Genomic DNA, 7,188 nt, shown 5'->3' on the forward strand with positions numbered 1-7,188 from the left:
ATCAGGTCATAAGGGAAAGCCAGAGATTTCTCCTCTTTTCAAATCCATTCCTGGCTTTGGCTTCAAATCTTTGTCAGATAATCTGTCAGATAATCTTTCTGTATAAATGGACCCTAAGGGCCCTTTTACACAGCAAGATTATCTGGCAAAGATTTGAAGCCAAAACCAGGAACAGACTATAAACAGCGATTAGGTCATACATGAAAGCCTGAGATTTCTCCTCTTTTCAAATCCAGTCCTGGCTTTGGCTTCAAATCTTTGGCAGATAATCTGTCAGATAATCTTTCTGTGTAAAAGGGCCCTAATGGTGCGTTTACACAGACAGATTTATCTGACAGATTTTTTAAGCCAAAACCAGGTACAGACTATAAACATAGAACAGGTCATAAAGAAAACACTGAGATTTCTCCTCTTTTTTAATCCATTCCTGTCTTTGGCTTCAAAAATCTGTCAGATAAATCTGTGTAAACGCACCATTATAGACCTTGTAAATGAGCACTAATTTATGAGATTGGGGGTCATTTACCCTACACCTCAGCCCATCTAATATGACCTTTAGTCAGTGGGTTCTGTTTGGTGCCACCGGTATTGTGTGATGGATCCAAAGATGCCATCATGGTTTCCAATAAATTTAAAGGCACTATCTACTCTGTAAAAATTGACGACTCACCGTCCAGATAGGCTGTTGGTATTAGATGATTCAAGATCCACCTACCAGCACCCCATCCAGTCAGCTGTATGAAAGGACCATGGTGCTTGTGTATCTGTAATATTTGCTTGCACTCCTTCTGTTATCGCCATATTATTTGTAGCTGGGGCACAAGGAATTGCAGCGTTGCCACGTTCTCTTGACAGACTCAATGCTGCAGTACCTCACACCCACAATACTAATAATATTAATGGCCACACTGAAGAAGCTGTGGCACTGTCATGAGGGCCACTACAAACAGATGATAGCCAGGGGCCAGACCACCAACAATCTAGAAGATAGGCCATACATTTTTAAAGGCTGGAAAAACCCTTCAAATAAATAATAAAAATTTTCATGCTCCCATCACTGTATCAGTGCCAGAAAATGTTTGTCTGCTCTGCCCACAGTGACAGAACGTTCCTGCCAAGTTTAAAGTGTCACTGTCATTTAAAGTTTTTTTTTTGCAGAAATCAATAGTACAGGCGATTTTAAGAAACTTTGTAAATGGGTTTATTAGCCGAAAAATGCATTTTTGTCATGAAAAAGCAGTTTGAAGCTCTCCCCCCCGTCTTCATTGTTCTCTATGGAGAGGGGAGGGGTGGAGGGAGATGAGGCACCAAAACAGGACAACAAAGAGTTAATTTACAGCTACATCACCAGTCTATCCCCTCTCAAGTCAGCACGGACCTCTCTGACCTCTGAATACCAGCTTTCACCAGCTCCTACTGTGTAATCCTTTGTTCTCTGCTCTCTGCTGGCGACTAATCTCCCTCCTTCCCCCTCCCTTCTCGATAGGTTACACAGGGCTCGACTGATGTAAAAGAGTCGAGATTTCCTGATAATGAGCAGTGAATGAAAGAGAGGAGTGGGGGGGGGACCCACTCAGGCATACAGTTTCTCCACTCTTTGGTAGTTACAGAGCTGTTGTAGGAAGTGTGCAGTTTGTGTTGTTGTAGTGACTATATGTGTCCCTCTTTGGTTGTCCAAAAAGTTGAGAGGTATGTGCTGGTTACAGGGCCGGTCTACAGATCACATATACAGCTACCTGTGTAATCTCTAAGCTTTATATTTAGTGTTCTTAGGGCCCGAACCATAAACTGCTTGGTCACAATTGTGTTTAATGACCTCTGTAATAAAGTGCATCACCAGTCATTAAAGGGTTAATACAGATCACTGTGAGTGCCTGTAGTCTTTCTGGCAACTGTGAGGACAATCGCTTATGTCATAAGGAAAGTTCCATAAAAGAAAGGTTCACTTCCTGGATCAATGACTTCTTGGACGTGCCAGAGAACCTTGAGCTTGACTACTTTACTCTCCTCTACCCTTGATGTAATTTAAAGGTTTTAGCAGGGGAAAAGGGGTTGTCTTTTTTAGACTACACATTCAATTGAGTCTCCACCTTTTTACGAGGTGGACCTGGATCTGTAAGGGAGAAAAGGTGCTTCCACTCAGCCATCAATAAGGTGACAAGTATGGCAGCCAGATCTCTCTCACATCCGCTATAGTATATTTATAGTCTATTTTTGTTGTTATTTGTTAAATCAGATAAAATGTAAATATTCTTAAACTATGTTATATTGGTATTAACCTCTAAGCCCAGCGGAGGGGCAACTCTCCAGTCATGGCTTCCTCTAGGTTTCCTCCACAGGGTGTTTTTCTTCACCTGGAGCGCTGGAAAGTGACTCATTGTGATCTGGGGGTCTGCCTTTTTTTCAATGTCATGTGATTTTAAATAAAATTGTGACCGTTCGACACCTGATTACAATGTGTTATGTCTTTTTTTTGTGTTTGGTTTCATTCATTTTGCTTGGGAGTTGGTGGTCCATCACATCTTGTAGAGTCATAAAGCCAGACATTTGCCCGACAAAAAAATACCTCTATGAGCTCACTGTCAAAAACAGAAATTCAGGGAAAGGATTAGAGAATAGAGCCCAATAACCTTTATACCAGTGCCTGGCTGTTTAGGACACATCACACCTTTAGCTGTATGTGTGTATGTATGCTATATAGTGTTGGTGCAACTGTTTACACATATTGAAGGAACTTGTAGGAGTCGGCACTTGCTGGTAAAAAAATTTTCATTTATTGATAAAAAGTCATCACAAAAGTCCATAAAAGTCCATGGAAATGCATACAGGACGCACAGTCTGACATGTTTCTGGCCTTACCGGCCCTTAATCATAGATAGTGTGTATGAGGCCAAGCAGGGAATTTATGTGAGAAAGGGAACCTCCCATCCCACTCCCACCTGCTGGCTAATTTATGCTTCACATAGATAAACACTGATACAAAACTAGTATAAAATACACATAAATACAAGTATCTAATAGTTTAGTAAAAGATCCATTCTATGATTTAAGCCATTTGGAAAAGATGTAGCTAGCAGAAGTATCCAATACCCCTCCCGATTGAGTAATTACCCTACCCATCTTGACCCAGGATGATCATCTGAGAACTGTGGTGCGCAAAGGGTGTAGATTTTCCACCCAATGCCCACCCACACTAGGTTCCATGCTCTCCCCTTCATATGTCAAAAATGAGCAAACATCAACTTGGCTGGATACTAAAGGTACCTTTAAATGTGGGGGTAGAAAATGTACTTGCTGCAAGCGTATAGAACAAACGCAGCATGTGCACAGCAACATAGACCATCAAGAACACCAAGTCCGTAGTTTTATTAACTGCAAAACCACCTGGATTGTATACTTTATTAAATGCCAGATTTGTAACATTGGATATGTGGGCTGTACTAAACGAAAAATGAAAGACAGATTAAGAGAACACATTTATGGAGCAACCCACAATAAGGTCAGAAATGCTTCTAATGTTTCAAAACATTTTTCTTCCATTCATGCAGGTGATGTGTCTGCACTAAGTATCACTGGCATAGAAAGAGTGTCCTGCCCCGACCGTGGAGGAAATAGAAGACACAAATTACTCAATTGGGAGGGGTATTGGATACTTATGCTAGCTTCAGCTTTTCCAAATGGCTTAACCCTTAGACGACCCTGGACGTAGGGTTACGTCATGGAAGTCTGTCCCCAGACGACCCATGACGTAACCTTACGTCCTGGGTGTTTTTCCCGCTATGAAGCGCGCTCCGGAGCGGAGCGCGCTTCATAGCAGGTGGGGGCCGGCCGCAATCAGCAGCCGGGACCTCACCGGTAATGACACGCTGCAGCGATCGCGCTGCCACGTGTCATTAACCCCTTAAACGCCGCGACCGCGGCGTTTAAGTGTAAGTGACAGGGGGAGTCCCCTGTCACTTACCGATCGGGACCCCCGCAGTGTGACTGCGGGGGTCCCGATCGGTAAAACGGGCTGCCGGAGGTCTCTCACCTGCCTCCGTGCGGTCCGATCGGCGATCTGCTACACTGAGCCTGCACAGGCAGGCTCAATGAGCAGAGCGCCGATAACACTGATCAATGCTATGCCTATGGCATAGCATTCATCAGTGTAGAAATCAGACTAATCTATGTACAAGTCCCCCAAAGGGACTTCAAAAGTGTAAAAAAAAAAAAGTTCAAAACACTATTACACAACCCCAAAACCCCTCCCCCAATAAAAGTCTAAATCACCCCCTTTCCCATTATATAAATAAAACATATAAAAATAAATAAATAGATAAACATATAATATACCGTAGCGTGCGTAATTGTCCGATCTATTAAAATATAACAAGCGTCATTGCGACCGGTAAACGGCGTACACGAAAAGAGGGGAAAAAGTGCGCAGATTACCAATTTTATGTTACATTATATATTAAAAAAAATCAATAAAAAGTGATCAAAACGTCCGATCTTCACAAATATGGTATTAATAAAAACTAGAGATCATGGCGGAAAAAATGACACCCCATACAGCCCCGTAGGTGAAAAAATAAAACCGTTATAAGCGTCACAATAGGCCCATTTTATTAATATTTAATTGCCAAAAAAAAGGATTTCATAAAAAAATACATATATAACATTAGAGAATCTGTGTAAACCTGCATATGGTTGTGTTCGGACTGACCTATAGAATAATAGTGTCATGTCGCTGTTACCATATAGTGCATTACGTAGACACAGGAACCCCCCAAACGATACCATATTGCATTCTTATTTACGATTTCACCTATTTATATCTTCATAAATAATATATTTGGAATTCCATCATACATGTTATGGTAAAATGAATGACGCCATTACACAGTACAACTATTCCTGAAAAAAACAAGCACTTACATGGCTTGTAGATAGAAAACTGAGAGTGCTAGAGCTCTTAGAAGGGGAGGAGGGAAAAACGAAAGCACTAAGATCAAAATTTGCGCGGTCCACTGGGTCATTTTGGGCCTGGTCCTCAAAGGGTTAAAGCGTAACTGTTATTTCAGGGTCATTTTTCTGAAAACATTAAATATCAACAGCACAAGCGATTTTAAGAAACTCTGTAATAGGTTTTATGTACTAAAAAAGTTTCCTTCTGTACTGAAAAAGCAATCTCCCAGCCTCCCCCCTCCCTTCAGAAGAAGGGAGTCCATTATGTGGCTATGGAGAGGGGAGGGGCTGTTAGGAGTGACTGAGCACGGAGCAGTCCTGCACAGCACAACATCCTGCAATCTTCTCTCAGTAAGTTCATAGATAAGCACTGACCTTTCTGACCCCAGAATCCTGCGTTTTAGGTGCCCAGAGAGTCTACAAACAGCTGACCTTCATGTCACCTCTTCCTGCTCCCTCATCTCCCTCGGCCCCTCCCCCCTCCATAAGGATAGAATGGAGAGAGCAGAGCCCGTCTTCACTGGCTTCTCTGTAATGAAGACGTGTTTGCCTGATAATGCACAGATAAGAAGTCAGGGGGGGAGGCTGGGAAATTGCTTCTTGAGTACAGAAGGAGGCTTTTTTGGCTGATGAAACCTATTACAGAGTTTCTTAAAATCGCTTATACTACTGATTTCTGCAATAAAAAAAAAACATGACAGTTACGCTTTAAATCATAGAATGGATCTTTTACTAAACTATTAGATACTTGTAATTATGTGTATTTTATACTAGTTTTGTATTAGTGTTTATCTATGTGAAGCATAAATTAGCCAGCAGGTGGGAGTGGGAGGGGAGGTTCCCTTTCTCCCATAAATTCCCTGCTTGGCCTCATACACACTATCTATGATTAAGGGCCGGTAAGGCCAGAAACATGTCAGACTGTGCGTCCTGTATGCATTTCCGTGGACTTTTATGGACTTATGTGATGACTTTTTATCAAGATTATCAATAAATGAAAAAATTTTTACCAGCAAGTGCCGACTCCTACAAGTTCCTTCATTATCGTTTACTCTGGATCCAAAGGTCCATTGGTCGTGCACTATCCAGGTAAGCCGGTTACCACTATCTGTTTACACATATTGTGGCAACTATTCAAGGCCTACAGAAAGTGTAACCCTGCTTTCCCAGGTGCCTGGATGTAAATATTGCCTGTTTAGGCAGAAGGGAATTTTTGCTGACAGTCTAAGTAAATGGGACATACGTGATAGATTTCAAGTCTTGTGGAGCTACATTTTACTGACACAGAAGAAGAAAGAGATTTAGGCTGTTGATATGTAAATCTTACAGACTGGACAAAATTATATCAAACTCTAAACTATGAGAGGTGTAAATACATGGTATCTTCTTCATAGTGTAAGATAAGATGTCCCATTCACCTATAGATGATGACATACCTGTCATTAAGTAAAATTACCATTAGATGGCAGTGTGGTCCACACAGTGTTTGAAGTTGTGAGTCCAGAGTTGTCAGTACAGCAGTAACAGCATGATGAGGCCCACAGTTTCTCATCTAGCATCTGTTTACAGGATGAATTACTTATCTAAAACTATGTCATCTAAGTAAGTAGAATATTAAGTGAAAAAATGACAGAAGAATGGTTGTAAACAAAAGCATGGCAATCTATAAATCATATAATTAGTAACAACTGCATTCCACAAAATTACATACATACATTGTATTCCTTTGGGTTGCAGTTGTTATGCCATACTACATTATGGGTACTGGTTTTAGTAGGTACTATATGGACACTATATGGGATCACAATATGGTTACAGTGCAGCTTTATGTGGTCAAAATTGCATTCCATTGCACACCACATCAGGTCATTCTTCCAATATCTTGTACAGTACACATCATAAATATAAGAATCGATTGACATCTCAATAAGTCTTTCCAAATTTATGTCATGCCCTTCTTCAGCCCTAGAACCAAAAACAGTCTGTTCTCTAGATCAGTGGGGTCAGTGGCGTAGCTACCATAGAGGCAGGGTAGACAGTTGCTATGGGGCCCGTGACGGAGGTTTGGCCCAGGGGAGAAGGTAAGAGCTGTGTGTCCTTCTGCTTAGCCCCTTATGTACTGCAGTATGTAAGTGATCAATGTTTATTTACATGCTGCAACACAAAAAAAAGGGTTAAGAAGCAGAAGACTTCGCAATCAAGTAGGAAAGGAAAATGTGCAGAGGTCAGGGGTTATTAGTG

The sequence above is a fragment of the Dendropsophus ebraccatus genome, chromosome 7, assembly GCF_027789765.1.
Source record: "Dendropsophus ebraccatus isolate aDenEbr1 chromosome 7, aDenEbr1.pat, whole genome shotgun sequence".
Classification (NCBI taxonomy): domain Eukaryota; kingdom Metazoa; phylum Chordata; class Amphibia; order Anura; family Hylidae; genus Dendropsophus; species Dendropsophus ebraccatus.